This window comes from Thermobia domestica, chromosome 7 (genome assembly GCF_964235325.1).
Source record: "Thermobia domestica chromosome 7, izTheDome1.hap1.1, whole genome shotgun sequence".
NCBI classification, from domain to species: domain Eukaryota; kingdom Metazoa; phylum Arthropoda; class Insecta; order Zygentoma; family Lepismatidae; genus Thermobia; species Thermobia domestica.
This window is the reverse complement of record NC_137460.1, coordinates 21,015,692-21,031,299: the sequence shown is the minus strand read 5'-3', so window position 1 is coordinate 21,031,299 and position 15,608 is coordinate 21,015,692. Positions and strand designations below refer to the sequence as shown.

Sequence of the window (15,608 nt, the reverse complement as noted above, 5' to 3'; positions counted from 1 at the left end):
AGTTTTGCATGTATGTTATGGATTATTTTTCAGTTTCAAGGACCCTGTACGTATAATATATCATTGAGCAATTGAGGCAAAGTTAGTTTTGTGGAATCAATAGGTCTATATTACAATAAATATTCAGCGGTAAAAAAAAAAAAAAAAAAGTAGTTTTAGTTAGTGAGAAATACTGTAAAAAAATTGTATTCATTGGATTTCACTGCTTGTATTAAATTTGAAACAATAGGATGGTAACAAATGTTCTCCCATAAGCTATGATAAATAAAGATTAAGACAAAAGATTGCCGAATCAAATTGCTAAGTGTCCAGAAAAGTATTTGCCGTTGAATCATCATCAAAGGTTACTCATATAGATAAACAAAATGTTGTTGTTATGCTCTTCCGAAAAGAAAGAAAGAAAAAAAAAAAGAAAATATGCTACATTGATAATCATACGTTACAGCAAATGATGAGTAAGACTGACTGTGAGCTGGAGAAACGCAACAAGAATCTTAATTGGTTCCGTGTTTTTTGAAAAAAAAAAAAAAATGCACAATGGCAGTAGTGTACAGGCTTAAGATATTTTGATAGACTTGTTGCATAAATGGGCATAGATGGAACTCATGTCAAACTAATAACACTTCGCAAATGATATTCTGAAAACTATTATACGAGGGCACTTTGTTAAGTAAGGTCGAATGTTAATAGAAACAAAACTAGTAAGGACGGTGCCATACATTTTTGGTTATTTCCGCTGTATATATTAAGCTGTCTTTCTACATAGTTTCAATGTTTATTTAAACATTTATATAGCGTTTGACAATTTTTGTATGCGCGCGTCGTAGAAATCACCCACCTGTGACCGAAACCAATCTTCAGCTGTTGTCTTCACTTCTTCACTGGTGTCAAACCGCTGACCGGCGAGAAACTGCTTCGGGTAGGGAACAAACGATAATCACTCGGTCTCGATGCAAGGTTCGGACTGTACGGTGGTTGGTCCTGTAGAGCATATACAGTATGTTCTTGATTTTGTCTCGTACAGTACAATACTGCACAAGAAATATTTTGATAAGACGTTTTCTTCTCTCTTTGTTCAAATGCTTACGTAGTTGTGCTTGATTTTAGTTTACTTTCGCTTTTCATGACTTCACTAGTATTACCTAGGAACCAAAAAGGAATAAGTTTTTCTTTCTTCCATCCTTCTATATATGATAGTGTAGTGTTTAATACTTGGCAAAGATCAGTTGAATTATTTTGTATGCATAAAAAAAAATTGAATTAGTGCTATTATATTGTAGTTGGATACACCGAGTGTGAAAAGAAAGTTCAATAAGTTAGTTGGAGAGGTACGATCCTAGTGTTAAGACGTCCGTGCGACATTGTAGCAATTGTAATATCTAACGCCAAAATATACTTATATAATATATTAATGAACACTCATTTAACATACAAACAAATTAACCCGTCCATGCGAGCTTTTATTATAGTGTGCTATCGAAAGAGATTTATATAAAAGAAGTTTAGTGGAGTCAGATTACAGAAGACATTATCCTTTCGATAAAGAAGAAAAAAAGGAACATTGCAATAGCAATAGCGTCGTTCCATTACTTTCGTCTCTGAAACGTCCATTTCCATCCTCACATCATAATTATTTGCTGTAGAGATTCCGCAACAAGAGCCTTATCACCTGCAAATTGTATTAACCTGTTCGGTAATCTTTTAAACTCTTAAAAATGGAAATACAGTGACTTGTTGGTGGAGAGCTCAGGATAGTATGAAGGGTGCCTAGTTCGATTGCAGATTGTGTGAGTTTGTGGTGAATAGGATCGTGCCCATTGACTTTTCTCGGAGTTTTCCTGTTCCCTTCCACATTCTCATTCCATCAAATCTTGCTTATTTCACTTTACTTGAACATCTATGTCCTTTAGTCTAAATAGGAGGATGACTTAAGGGTCTTCACTACAGCGAAATTAGTGTAGATTGATTGCATTTTGCTATGCTTTCAATTTGCAACTGTAGATAAATTTGGCATTTTTTGCGGGTTCAGTAAATAGCGGCATAGCAAAAACAGATAAGTGAATTGTGATAAAGGTATCACATGCAAAATCGTATTGTGTAGTTCACTACGTTTCTGCTTTTCGAATATTTTTATTTGTTTTGAAGATATTACAGAAAAACTCTAAAATTAGCGGTAGTTTAATTTTGCTGTAGTGAAGACCCAAGGGTTAAGTCAGTCGTTCATAGATTTTTTTCCTTGCCGAACCACCGTCAAATGGACGCAGATTTTTCCTCACCATCTCTTGTAGAAAGTGTGGGTGAAAGTCAACATCCCTGACAGTTGCGAATCTAGCCCGGAGCCGGGGGGCCTACACCCCCAGTTTCTTGAGTGTTAAAATAATTTAAGCTATTATTATTATTATTATTATTATTATTATTATTATTATTATTATTTTAATTTATAGTGAACTCATGATATATCTATCATCGTCTAGGTTTTGGCTGCCTCCCCCAGTCTTTACCTTCTAGATCCCCCTCTGAATGCAAAATGTAATGGTTAACAAATGAAGAAATCTGTATACTGCTATCCCACAACGACAGAAATACCTGTGGTCAGGCATGCATGACTTGGGGCCTCATTTTGTACCAGCTATCGCAAAATTTGCGAAGCTTAACGCAAAACATGCAAAAAGCAATTATAACTACTTTCCAAATTATAGCAAACCAAAACGCAAATTTAACGTTGTGTTAACATAAACTGCTTGGGAGCGAGGCTCCTTGTCATTAATGAATCAAAATTTGAACTTAGTATTTCTGTCCTCGAGTAGTCAAAGAAATGTATAAAGTTAGCGTATAAGGATCAGGTTAATAATGGTATTCTTGGGAATGAGATTTGAAGTTGTTTACTTACTGAATTGTTATTGTTATAAAAAAAGCCTTACTTCATTGCTTATTACGGAAGTTGATGTTAGAATCTGTTTGTTGTAAAGCAAGCGACCTTGTCGTGAATGTTGATTGTTTGTGATTATTAATGCTGTTTGCTCATGATGACGTGTGCTTGCCGATGAGTTCATAGCATGATATATTTTTTGGTGAGAAGAATACGATATGATAATTTACTTATACTAACAATTATGCTTATTTATTTATTTCCAGATTTCCTGGCTTTCTCACGTTGTTAATGGGGTTCTGTGATAAAGGAGAGAAAGTGAAGCCAGACTTACCTCATTTTGGTAAGTTTTTTTTTTGTTTTTGTAGTTTGAAACTTTTAAGATACCCACCTCTGCCTTCACAAACAATGACATCAACTTTTATATACAGGGTGGATCATTTATGCTGAAACACCCTTGTCACTTTTAACTAATGAAAAACGCTCAAGATTTTGTACGATGAAAATATCGACAAGGAGAATATTGTCTGACATACTCAGCAATACAACCAGATTAACAGTGTTACCATCACAATATAAAGTTGTTTTTTTTTTTTCAAATGGTACTGCGTCAGATTGTTATAGGTCCATGCAATAAATAACCGGAAAAGTTATATAAAAAATACAAAACTTCGACAGTTTGTGCTTCTTACTTTGTTATTTTTTGGTGGTGTCCTAGAACTATTATCATATAGACCTGACACGTCTGCCTCGCGAACGGAATGCTGAGAATCAGTGATACAAAATGGCGGCACCTTTGCAGGGCTGTACCAATGTGGAGTAGCGGAGTATCATTAGATTTCTGTTCGCTGAAGGGCGAATTTTCAACACTTGTTACACCCCCGTTTGAATTTAACTGCCCACTCGTACACTTGTGTTCGACTCAAATAACTTTCATCATATTGCACTGCCATCCGACTGTGAATTTAGATTGGTTTCATCTTTTCAGCTAACAGAAAGTTAAACGTCAAATAAATTGAGTGCGAACTTGTAATAAAGATCTGCTAATGTCAGTGAAGAATATTGTTCACCTAACAGAGATACAGTAGAAACTCGATTAACCGTCACCCTCGGGACCGGGACCATGACGGTTAAGCGAATAGACGGATAACAGAAATATCGTTATAAACCTCTACAGTAAGTAAATTTAAAAGGTTCTGGAAGAAATAAATAACCTTATACAAGTGAATAATACATGTTTATACTGTATTTAAATTACATACGTCAATTAAATTAAATTAAATTAATGACGCTGTAAGTAAATTACGGTGTCAATTACGGCACATTTAAAGTACAGTACTGTCCGGAGCAGTGACGGATAACAGAGAGTGACGGTTAATCGAGTTTCTACTGTACTCTCTATTTGATTACATCTGAGAAATCTATTCGTGATGAACTGTCGTGTATTTTTGAGACGCCCTGTATAAATTTAAAAGTTTGTGGGTGGGATTGTGTAAGTGCTGATTGTCACTGCAGATAGGCAGATGACTGTGCTTAGTTAGATTAATAATATTATTAATAATAATAATAATAATAATAATAATAATAATATGAGAAGAAAGGTGTTATCGTTTGTGAGGCTGTATTAAAACCTACTGTGGTTGACCTAAGTTAAAACCAGATATGTATGTGACACCATTCGAAATTGAATTTACATTGAGATTTTTAAATCAAGATTTTTCTCAAAAGGATATTATCAGGAATTGTGACATGGTCCAAGCTATCATTACGTCGTTAATAGAATTATAATAAGTACGTGCTGTTCCTTAGGGACGTGGTCATAAAATTGTAGGCTGAAAGGTACAGCAAATAACAAGATATCGTCTTTCTTCTTTGGCTAAATCTCAAGGCCAAACGTTTGATTTTGGATAGGCGGGCGGGGGAGATAATTCATGAAAAATTTGCCAGAGAGAGAGAGAATTGAAAAGAAATCTCAGGAAAAATTGATTGGATATTGGCTATCACTCACCTCTTGTCTTTTTCTTTTAAAAGAATTGCCGCTGTCTTTTTATTGGGGGAGGAGGGAGGGGTATAAAACACGAGGAATTCGTCCTTGTAACATTTTACTATGTTATTGCCTCTCCTCCTCCCATTGAAGTATTGTTGATGTTGAAGAAAGGGAAAAGTAAGCTTAGATCATGTCAGCAGTTTTGTGGGATATTTTTCAGCGTAGGGAATTTTTTAGTGGAGTGCTGTAATGTTTTTAGAAAAAGGAAAGGGAAATTCCGTAATAAAAAAAATTGTCTCAAAGTATACAGAAAGTAAGCTTTTCAAAATATTGGAAATGGTTGAACAGTTTCCTTGCACATCCACTGCACTGAGAAAAATCCGTTATCCGGACAGCGATATATTGTACAAATATACGGAATCCATAAGTTTACTACGGAAATCTGTACGGTGCATACGTTATCCATACCACGTATATATGTACTGCCTTTTTCGTGCTTAGATGTTACATCATGCCGCTGGAGGGTGTCTGACATCTAACGGTCTTCGTATATTACATCTATACGTCAGCCATATGTTACGAGGGTGGGCTGATAAGTTCTCGGCCCGACCCAGAAGGCATGAAAGTGTGAGGCTATTCAACATAGTCCCCTCGAAGGTCAGCACACTTGGCACTTCGATGCTGCAACTTCTCCAGCCTCTCAAAAAAAAAAAAAAAAAAAAAAAAACTCAAGGTCTGCAGAAAACTGTTTCGCAGCTGTTATCACCTCTTCATCACTGTGAAATTTCTGCCCTTTCAGTGTTGTTTCGAGTTTTGGAAATAGATAATAATCAGAAGGGGCAAGATCTGGCGAGTAAGGTGGGTGGTCAATGCACTGAAACCCTAGGTCCCTCAGAAAATCCATTGTTCTGCCAGCCATGTGGACGGGAGCATTGTCCTGCAAGAACAAGACACCTCGTGTCAACTTTCCCCGGTGCTTTTCTTTAATAGCGTCCTTTATCTTAGCCAGCAGACTGCAGTAATACTCTGCAGTTATGGTTTGGCCCTTTGGAAGGTAGTCTGAGAGCAAAACACCATCCTTATCCCAGAATATTGAGGCAAGCACCTTCTCTGTGGACTTTTGTGCTTTAAATTTTTTGACCCTTGGAGATCCTGAGTGGCGCCACTCGCATGACTGCTGTTTGGTTTCCGGATCAAAGTAATGCAACCACGTTTCATCGTGGGTAACAAGCCGATTCAAAAAATCGTCCTTGGAATTCGCAAAATGCCGCAAAATCACCTGCGATGATCTCACACGTTCGCGTTTCTGATCCGCGTTCAAACATTTCGGAATCCATTTCGCAGAAAGCTTGCGCATGTCCAACTGATCATGGATTATTGACCCAACACGTTCTTTGGATATGTGCACTTTGTCAGCTATCTCTTGAAGCGAAATCCGTCTGTTGCTCAAATTCAGGTCATGAATCTGGTCCACTTTTTTTTGGAATTGACACTGACACTGGCCTGCCACACCTGTCACCATCTTCTGTTGAAAATTCACCACGCTTGAAGTCCGCACACCATTTCTTCACAGTGGAGTATGAAAGGCACTGTCCACCCAATGTGTGTAGCATGCAACCATGGATTTCCTTGGGCGACTTCTGTTGCAGGAAGAAGAACTTCATTACACCTCGCAACTCCTGTTTGGTGAATTTGACATCTGGCTCCGCCATAGTTCATTCAAATTACCTGTAAAATAAAAACCGTTCATGGTCGAATCGTGAAATTTGGTACTTAAACATATAAAAGATCAACATTCCACATGTCATCAATTACATCAGGGTAGTACATTCGGAAGAGGGTCGGGCCGAGAACTTATCAGCCGACCCTCGTATATACGTCCATCTCTATGTGAGATCCTGACCTCCTATATACATTTCTTTGTTTCATACGGAAAGTATTATAAAACATACGTTGCTGCAGGATATTGTATACAGCTGTACCGTTAAGAGTCTTTATCGCGGCGAAATTAAAATACCGCTAATTTTACAGTAATTATGTGATATCTTCAAATAGATAAAAGATAATTGAAATATGGAACAAGAGCGCCCTAGACAATATTATTTTGCGTGAGGTACCGTTATCACAAGTCACCTAGTGGCTTTTCGTTTTCAGCTGTTTAGAAACGCGAAAATAAATGCCGATTTTCAAAATGGCTCGAAATCGAAAGCAGATAAATCAGTCATGATAACGGTATCTCATGTAAAATAATATTGTCTAGGGAGCTCTTGTTCCACTTTTCGATTATCTTTTATCTATTTGGAGGTATGACATAATTACTGTAAAATTAGCGGTATTTTAATTTCGCCGGGATGAAGACTCTTAAGTCCAAAAGCTACAGGATTACACATGTTACCTACATTTTTACGTACGCCACGTACGCTTTTTCTGTGTGTGTGAAAGTCTGAAATCTTTTTAATATTGTGTGTTTCTTATTTTAATTGTAAAGTGAAACATCATACAGTAGTACTATTCATTTTAGAAAGAATCCCGACCTGTTCTGGTGTGAATAGGGAAATCAGAAAATCTATTTTATGATATCCGATATTGAAACTTCAAGTGGATTTCTACATGTCTCCGTTTCCACACTGTCATAATGTTTGTGGTGGAATCTATTCTTGGGACATAAAAGTCCATTTTAGAAATGAAGCCAGAAGTAGTTAAATCTTGTCGTTTCCGTTTCCAGTAGAGAAATGGAGGCTGAGATAGATCTTATCTTAGTGTTGTGATGCTGTATCCAGACTTCTTCTCCTCCTCCTCCTCCCCTAAGGTACGCCATCAAAGTGGAATGATAAAAAAAAAAAAGAAAATCCCAGGCCCGAACCTCATCTATGTTGAAAATTTGATCGAGATCGATCTGATGGTTCAAAAGGTATTAAGTCACAAACAGTCGCTTTCAATTTTACATTATAGATATGTTAGAAACGCAATCTCATTAATCATAAATATACGTTTCGAGTGACCCTCTTTACTGTCTTTAGCAGAATTAAGCATCATTATGTTAATATAAACAGCATTTTCATTGTCACCATACTCTAGCACATGGCAATTATATTAAGGCAACCTATTAGCGATTTTTCGTTTTAATGGTGTTGACTGATCGTGTGATAACTGTAGATGATTTTTCTTCTTATTATTAATTTTACGAGGAATGATCGAAAAGAAGGATTACAAAACCTATTATAGCTTATATGTGAGACATAGTTGGAAGATCATCACACCTGATGATAGAGGGCACTCAACAGTGGTCCATGATGTTCAACCGTTTATCACAACGGCAGATAAAGTTGTCTATATCATTTGTATAGAAATTCGCGTCAAGTTCTCGTAGCCACCGTGAGGCAGTGGTTTTGCCTGATAATGCTGACCAACCATTTTTGGCTTTTAAACAAAGAAAATGTGAAAGTCACTGGGTTAGGTCAGGGCTGTAGAAGGGGTGCTCTTGTCGTTCCAAAGGTAACATCAGTACTTGAAGTACTGGGTCTGCTGCTGTGTCAAGGGTTGTCATTAATAATATTGGTCCGTCTTTCTTTGAAGTTATGATACCATTTCTCTACATGTTAGTTTTAAAATTTAGCCCTTAGCACTGCCAAACACACCTCTACAATCTGCCTATGATAGTCAGCAGATGTACTGTTTCTGGCCCACAGGAACCACGCCACCGCCCTCACTTCCATTGTTGGCCAATTTTCCAGACGTCATAATCATTTTTAATGTACACTTCTCGAGTATACACTATCAGAATCCGAAGTCTTCAAGCCTGCACCAAGACGTACATGTTATTAATCTACAAATACATTTTCGATAAGTTACAGTGCATAACATAAAACTTTTATTTATGCTTTGTAACTTTTTTTTTTTAATTATATCTCATACTTCATTACAGACTATAGCAGAAACGTTGAGCATAAGCGGGAATTTGATGTAGTAAGAACTGGAAATTTCGGAGGGAAATTTTGTGAAAGGTACTCCTATATCCAGTGGTGACCATGAAGCAATTGCTTCAGTCGATCACGATCCGTCGACCGACCAGAAGTGATTTCGTCTTTTTTTCTTTTTCTTTCTTTCTTTCTTTCTTCCTAGTTGTGTTAATTGGCTTCGTGGTTTGTCGTAGTCAAAAGTTGTCAGAAGTTATTACCAACTGTCCTTGGGAAATATATGATCATACCTAGTGGAGTCAATTTTCTGTTTTTTGAACGATACATTTCTCAACTGGAAATTAATAGCTACCGTCATACAAATCCCGACAGCTTAGGGTATTATTTTTAAAGTTACATGATCGTAATGTAATTACTTGTTTAGCCGTACTCCTTTTTTTGGATTCATAACCATATTTGTAGTTCGAAATAAAATGTCGGAATAAATATATAGAAAATAAGTTTTAAGATGTAATTGATACTTAATGTAGTAGTTTTCTTGTTGATCTTACGTTCAGTTGCAGAAAATTATTATTAAGCAAAGAACTAAGTAAGAACCATTGTGTATTCTCTTTATAAATAAGTTGTTAACATATTATATGTTGGTAGCGCACAGTCGTACGTAAAGGTGTATTCCAATTTGCGATCGTTTCAATTATTATTTCTTTAGCGACCAACTTTGATTGACAAGTAGATAAGATTTATCAGCTATGATAAAATAGTACAGTTTGCGACCAAACACTGACTGATTCTTTTCATTTAACATTGGATGCATAAAGAGTGTACAGCCCAAACGGCTCGTCCATTTTTTTAAGTCCTCCACTTTAGATTGAAAACATCATATTTGCAGACGATTTTCCCCACTTACATATTGTTGTAACTCTGATAATAACAGTTATCATATGTCAAGGAACTTTTGAGACACCCTGTATATTCTTGAAAACTTTATTTTCAAAAGTCTCCTAGCCTTTGTTTTCTACTCAACATGCAACTTTAATAAGATGCGTCTATACCATTTTTAACCATCTTTTTCGGAGCCCTCACCTCCGCCTGAACGTTTTGTACCCTCGCCTTTAAGTATGAAATTACGGTAGTCTTTCTGCTATGCGAATTCAGTTCTGAAAGTGTAAGTCGTAGGTTTTTAACTTTCAGTGGCAGTAAAGGGATAAGTTCCGGAATGGAATCTGTTCTTCGGACACTCAGTCCGTATGATAAGCAGTTTCTCAGTATCGCTTAAGAGTTATTTCTCAATAGGGAATAGGCTAAATATTGAAACCGGAGCCAGTAGCAGAATTTCTCTCTTCTGATTGCTGTAGAGAAGTAAACTCCGAGATGGAACCTAGTTTTTCGTTGCTTAATCCATATTAAAAAAAGAAAAGAAAAGAAACTGCTCCTTGCTGTCTATTGCCGTTTTTCACTATTGCAGTATGCGTTGAAGCCGGAAATCATAAGATTTCAACCACTTCCGGTTTGAATAGAAATGAAATCTTTGAGTCTTAGGTTCGACGGTTATGCCGGCTAGGCTAAAGGAGACGGTGATGATGGGAAACGGATGAAGTGGCGGAGTGAAGAAAGTGGACGGAAAAAAAGCGGAGAACCACGAGGAAACCCACGCATACGGTATTTGTCCACCACAGAGCCCACTTGGCGGGAGCTGGGATCGAACCAAGGACTCCATGCACCAGAGGTGAACGCTCCATCACTGAGCAACCCCGGACCGGTGTCAGTAGAGTAATAAAGATCGAGATGAAAGTTATTTTTGAGACGTTGAGTGCATCTTAGAAATTCATTTTTTGCTCTATGGAGATCAGTATTGTAACCGGAAGTACAGTAGTATAGTGCTGCCAAAATGTCTTGAGCCGTGGCAAAAATGCGAACTAAAGCTCACACCCTCGATACACCCACACGTTCAGCCAATAAGGGTTCAACTGTTGCAAAGCGAGACAACCTCAGCGAAAGAGAGTGGAATTCCTTCAGCCAATAGCAGCGCCTGGAACGGAAGACTAGGTGTCAAGTCAGTGTGGTATATTTATAGTATAATTTTCTCTTCCGGTTGCAGTGCAATAGAGAAGTAAAGTCGGAGATGTAACCTATATTTCGGACGCAGCATTGATTAAAAAAAAAAAAAGAAACTATTACTATTTGTACGTAAGGACGACATATCCGTTCTGTAAGATTTCCCATACGTTTATGCTTAGCATAGTTCTGAAGTCTGTACGTTTGACTAGACTCATCGTCAATGTGGTGTGGCCTGGGTCGAGTACGGTAATAGCACGACCGAAGTGGTGTTTCAAAGCAATGCCTCTCACTCTGAGTGATGGCTTCTCAGAATCCTAAAGGTGTGTTTTGTTCTACGAAGTGTTAATAACCGCAGCTGCTTTTCCTGCCTTTTTCTGTATATGTATGTGTGCGTTTTTGTTGTTGTTTAGCTCTGTGTGTAAATGGAGATACATTGCGCTAACTGCTCATACGAGTAAAATGTATATAACAAGCGCTTGTTCTCTTAAATGCTTCAAGAAATGAACCTTTGTACATGTTTCTTGCTCAAAAATGAATAGTTTTAGCGAGTATACGGAACAAAAAGAAAGCTGTTCCAAAGTTAAAACTCTTGTGCGGTAATGAGGTAATGAGAGAGAGAAACTCTTAAATGGTTGGCAACAGGAAGAAGACACTTTGAGAAAAGCGCAAAGCAAACTAGAATTATTATTGCCTTGTTATTCGTATCAGTCTTTCAAAAGTTTTAAAATATGGGATAATGTATGAAACCAATACTTTTTTGCCCTGGTTCCGCACTACAGAAACTTTTTTTTTTTTTTTACAAAGTTTTATAAAAAGCATCTCATTTTATTTTAGTTCGTAAATACAAAAATGACTATATATATATATATATATATATATATATATATATATATACAGGGGCGGATCCAGGATATGATCAAGGGAGGGGCTAAACCATATTTTGCCGTTTTATCCAGTGTAAAGCAGGATTGAAGCCCATTTTATCCAGTGTATACCTCGGCGTCAAGGGGGGGGCTATAGCCCCTATAGCCCTCCCCTTGGATCCGCCACTGTATATATATATATATATATATATATATATATATATATACAGTGGCGGATCCAGGATATGATCAAGGGAGGGGCTAAACCATAGTTTGTCATTTTTAACAAGTGTAAAGCAGGATGTAATTCCATTTTATCCAGTGTATACCTGAGCGTCAAGGGGGGGGCTATAGCCCCTATAGCCCTCCCCTTGGATCCGCCACTGTATATATATATATATATATATATATATATATATATATATATATAATATAAGTTTTAAAAACTGTTGGAAAGCTCCTGCTGGAAGATGATTCTGATGCTACTGTGCGCTAAAATTTTAGATTCTAGGTATTGTTTCGAAAATCCTGGGTTAATATTTGACGAAGCTGAAATTAGAATGTTGGCACACAAATTTCGCTTAAGTGTAAGAGAATAAAAATGTAATTTTCGTATCTTCGAGAAGGTAAAGTCACAAGATTTTTATTCCTCTAAAGCATACTTTGAGTGCACCAGCGAATGTGAAAGGTGGTTCTCACCGATAAATCTTAATAACATCAGCTACGGGGGATGTTCAAGTCAAACAGGGACTTTCTGTTTTACCGGTTTAAAATTGAATCCTAGGGTGGAGCTAGTGCATATATTATGAGCTGACAACTATCTCCTATTACCGGTAGGCCGCACTATTCGTGTGGTGGACAAACACCGTGCTCGTGGGTTTTCTCGGGATTTTCCCGTTTCCTCCCACTTTCTTCATTCCACCATTTTTCATTCATTTCTCATCATCACCGTCTCCTTTAGCCTAAGCGGAATAACCGCGGGACGTGAAACAAAGATTTCATTTTATTTTCCGCACTATTCGTGCGCCAGTCCAGAAACTGGTTTTCAAGACAGTGTGAATGTGTTCAGTTGAGTTGATTTTAACATCCCTTTCAGCAGCAAGACTATATGAGACGGGGCCTATTGATTAACGTGGAATCCGAACCACATAAGCTCTTGATGGGAATCGAACCCGGATCTCTCATGCCAAAGGCGCGTACGCTAACCGCTTAGCCACGAAGGAGCCCATGTGAATATGTTGAAAGTGTACACGAAATAGTACATGGTGATGAAGTTTTTTAGTGTAGAAAAGCATAAAACCAGCGGAAATATACAGATTTCAGTCAGAAAACGGTGATGAAACATTAAGCTGCAACAAAACATTTGAATAGTTGAATTGTGCAGATTCTTCAAAGGTGGTGTACGTCTGTCACAGATGATCTTGGCTGTGCTGGATCCCAGTGCACACCATTCATTTTTTGGGAATTTTCAGCGCGTTGAACAACTTACTGCTGTACAATTCTTATAACGCAAGCGTGTTAGCATTTTCTATCAGCAGTGTGTGCAGCAGTATTGGCTAGGCATGGAGGTGTGTTGGTATTCATCAACATATTCCAGAGCCTTCCAATATTGCAGTACATAATATGTAGGCTCCCCACACACGTCCTAGAAAACCTGGAAATAAAAGTGTGTTGTGGAAACGCCCTGGAAAAGGTATGGAAAGCAGAAAAATGGTAAAAATCCTGGAAATTATTTATGAACTGGAAGTGCCTTGAAATTTATGTTGTATAACAGTTAGAATTGTATATATAATTTGCAGGACTATGATGAATGAAATGCTGTTAAATTATTTATTTTAGAAGAAAATACGTTAATCAAATAATTGAATGTTTAATTAGATTCAAATATTTCATTAAAGAGAGATAAGTTATCAGTCTTTTTTCAGTAGAAAGGTACGAAGTAATGAAAAATATTGTCAAAATAAAGTTTATCGATAAATAAAAGAACTAGTAGGAAGGTAGAGAAATAGTTAATAGTTTTGCGTGTATTCAAAATTATGTATAAATATTCTATTCTATTCTATTCATCTCCCTCGCGGGAGATTTTATAATTAAAAGTCACAGCACTAAGGCCAAGTTGACTGCTTCACTAGAATTGTTTTAAATCTTTTTGTTGTTATTATAATTGTAGAAGATGGCCCGTTCCAAAATGGACGAATTGGCCTGTTTTAAATAGTTTTGTTTCCACACTAGTTTGTGAATTAAAAAGGAAGGCAGAAGCGTAGAACATACAAAAAACATATAAAACACTATAAAAATTGTAATACACTAAATTATGTCCAAAATTGAAATTGTTGTTAAAAATTAAATTGAAATAATTGAAGAGCATGACGCTCCATTGTGTAGAACATTCTACGCCATCTTGCCAACCCCTATGTATAAATAACGACGTGTAAAAAGTGTTAAATGCCATGGTAATCATATAAATAAGAGTTAATTGTTTCTTTTTCTTCTGAGGAAATGTGAATATGTTCTAAATTCTAACAATATTGAAGCTGCATTTTAAAAGTGTTTTTACTATTTTCAATTCCTTGTTTAAATTCTATTGTTTGCACAAAAATCATAAAAACAAAAATTAACGTAAAAAGTGTAATTCAGAATGTATGGTTAGTTGGTGTCCTTAAAGAAATAATACTTCCAGTTGCATTTCAAATTTGTGTTTGTGCATTGTAGTCAAAATTGTTGGTACCCCGGAAAATCTGGAATGAATACTGGAAAAGTCTTGGAAGGTTGGCGGGTGGAAGGTTGGCCTTTTTTACAATATATTTATATTTTTTTTCTTTGCTTCAGAGCGTATTATTTTATTGTAGAAACCAAACTGTCCTATTTTATAAACCAAATTGTTCTAAAAAAAAATTAATGTCCTGCTGGGAGGCCTGTTTCTATAATATTCAAATTTGCAATTCTTTATACAGAAAAGAAAAAGAAAACTTTATATGAGTATTCTTTTAAGTTGGAGGTAAGAAATCTGGTACATAATCTTCAAATTATAATTAATCAAAAATATTTTTTTAGCTTTTACAAAATTTTGGCTTCTAAAGGGGAGAGTTTCCAGTGTTAAAATTTGCGATTCTTTATTCAGAAGATGCTTAATGTGAATAATCGCTACAGTTGGAGGCGTAAAACGATGTACATTCATGTCCAAAATGATTTTCGCATATCTATAACTGTCTTCTTATAAGAATAAAATTTGATAATGATTTTGTAGGGCACTTTTAATACTGATATTATGTGTATAATCGGGAAATGAATATTTGTGGTAAATTTCATAGGAAAAGAATTATGAATACGAAAATTAGAATGACTAAAACAAAATGTTGCTAAATTGACAATAAAGTTTTATTTTCGTTTTGTTGTTCTTATTTGCTGCTCTTTTTACATGAAATTTGCCACATACATGTCTTTGCCGATTATACACATACTAACATTGTAAGAAATACCGGGCGAATTCGTTATCAAATTATATTCCTTCAACAACATATTTATAGACATGCGACAATAATTTTGGACATGAGTGTACATATAAACAAATATTCAGAAGTGAGTAAACATGTGTTGGAGCGTTTTCGACAATTCCGCTTCTGAAAGATTTTTTTAAACAATATTAAAATTTTCGCTTTTGTATTCATTTAAACGTTCCAATATAAGCATTCGTCGTTTACTTTAGGAAACATGTATAAATAAGCACCTGACAGTCGAATTCCGTTTGGGGCCGCCGCCCCCTTTGGGTGTACCGGTACCTCTGATTAGAGATAAAGACCTGTAATAATACAGGAATAGGGAAGAAATAGATGCTTCAACGTATTCACTTATAGCTTGGTGTGAAATTTGATAATGGACGCAATTATCATTAGAGAGTGTTATCTCATTAAAAT

The 15,608-nt window shown here is 36.3% G+C and overlaps 1 protein-coding gene across 2 annotated transcripts in view; it reads left to right on the top strand.

Moving 5' to 3' along the window:
• Positions 1-15,608, top strand: part of Hr39 (Nuclear hormone receptor FTZ-F1 beta) — a 331,622-nt gene that overhangs the window by 116,749 nt on the left and 199,265 nt on the right. For both annotated transcript variants that reach the window (XM_081764182.1, XM_081764183.1), the window contains exon 2: positions 3,136-3,212. The gene's annotated coding sequence lies outside the window, so the exon portion shown is untranslated. The remainder of the gene's footprint in view (positions 1-3,135; positions 3,213-15,608) is intronic.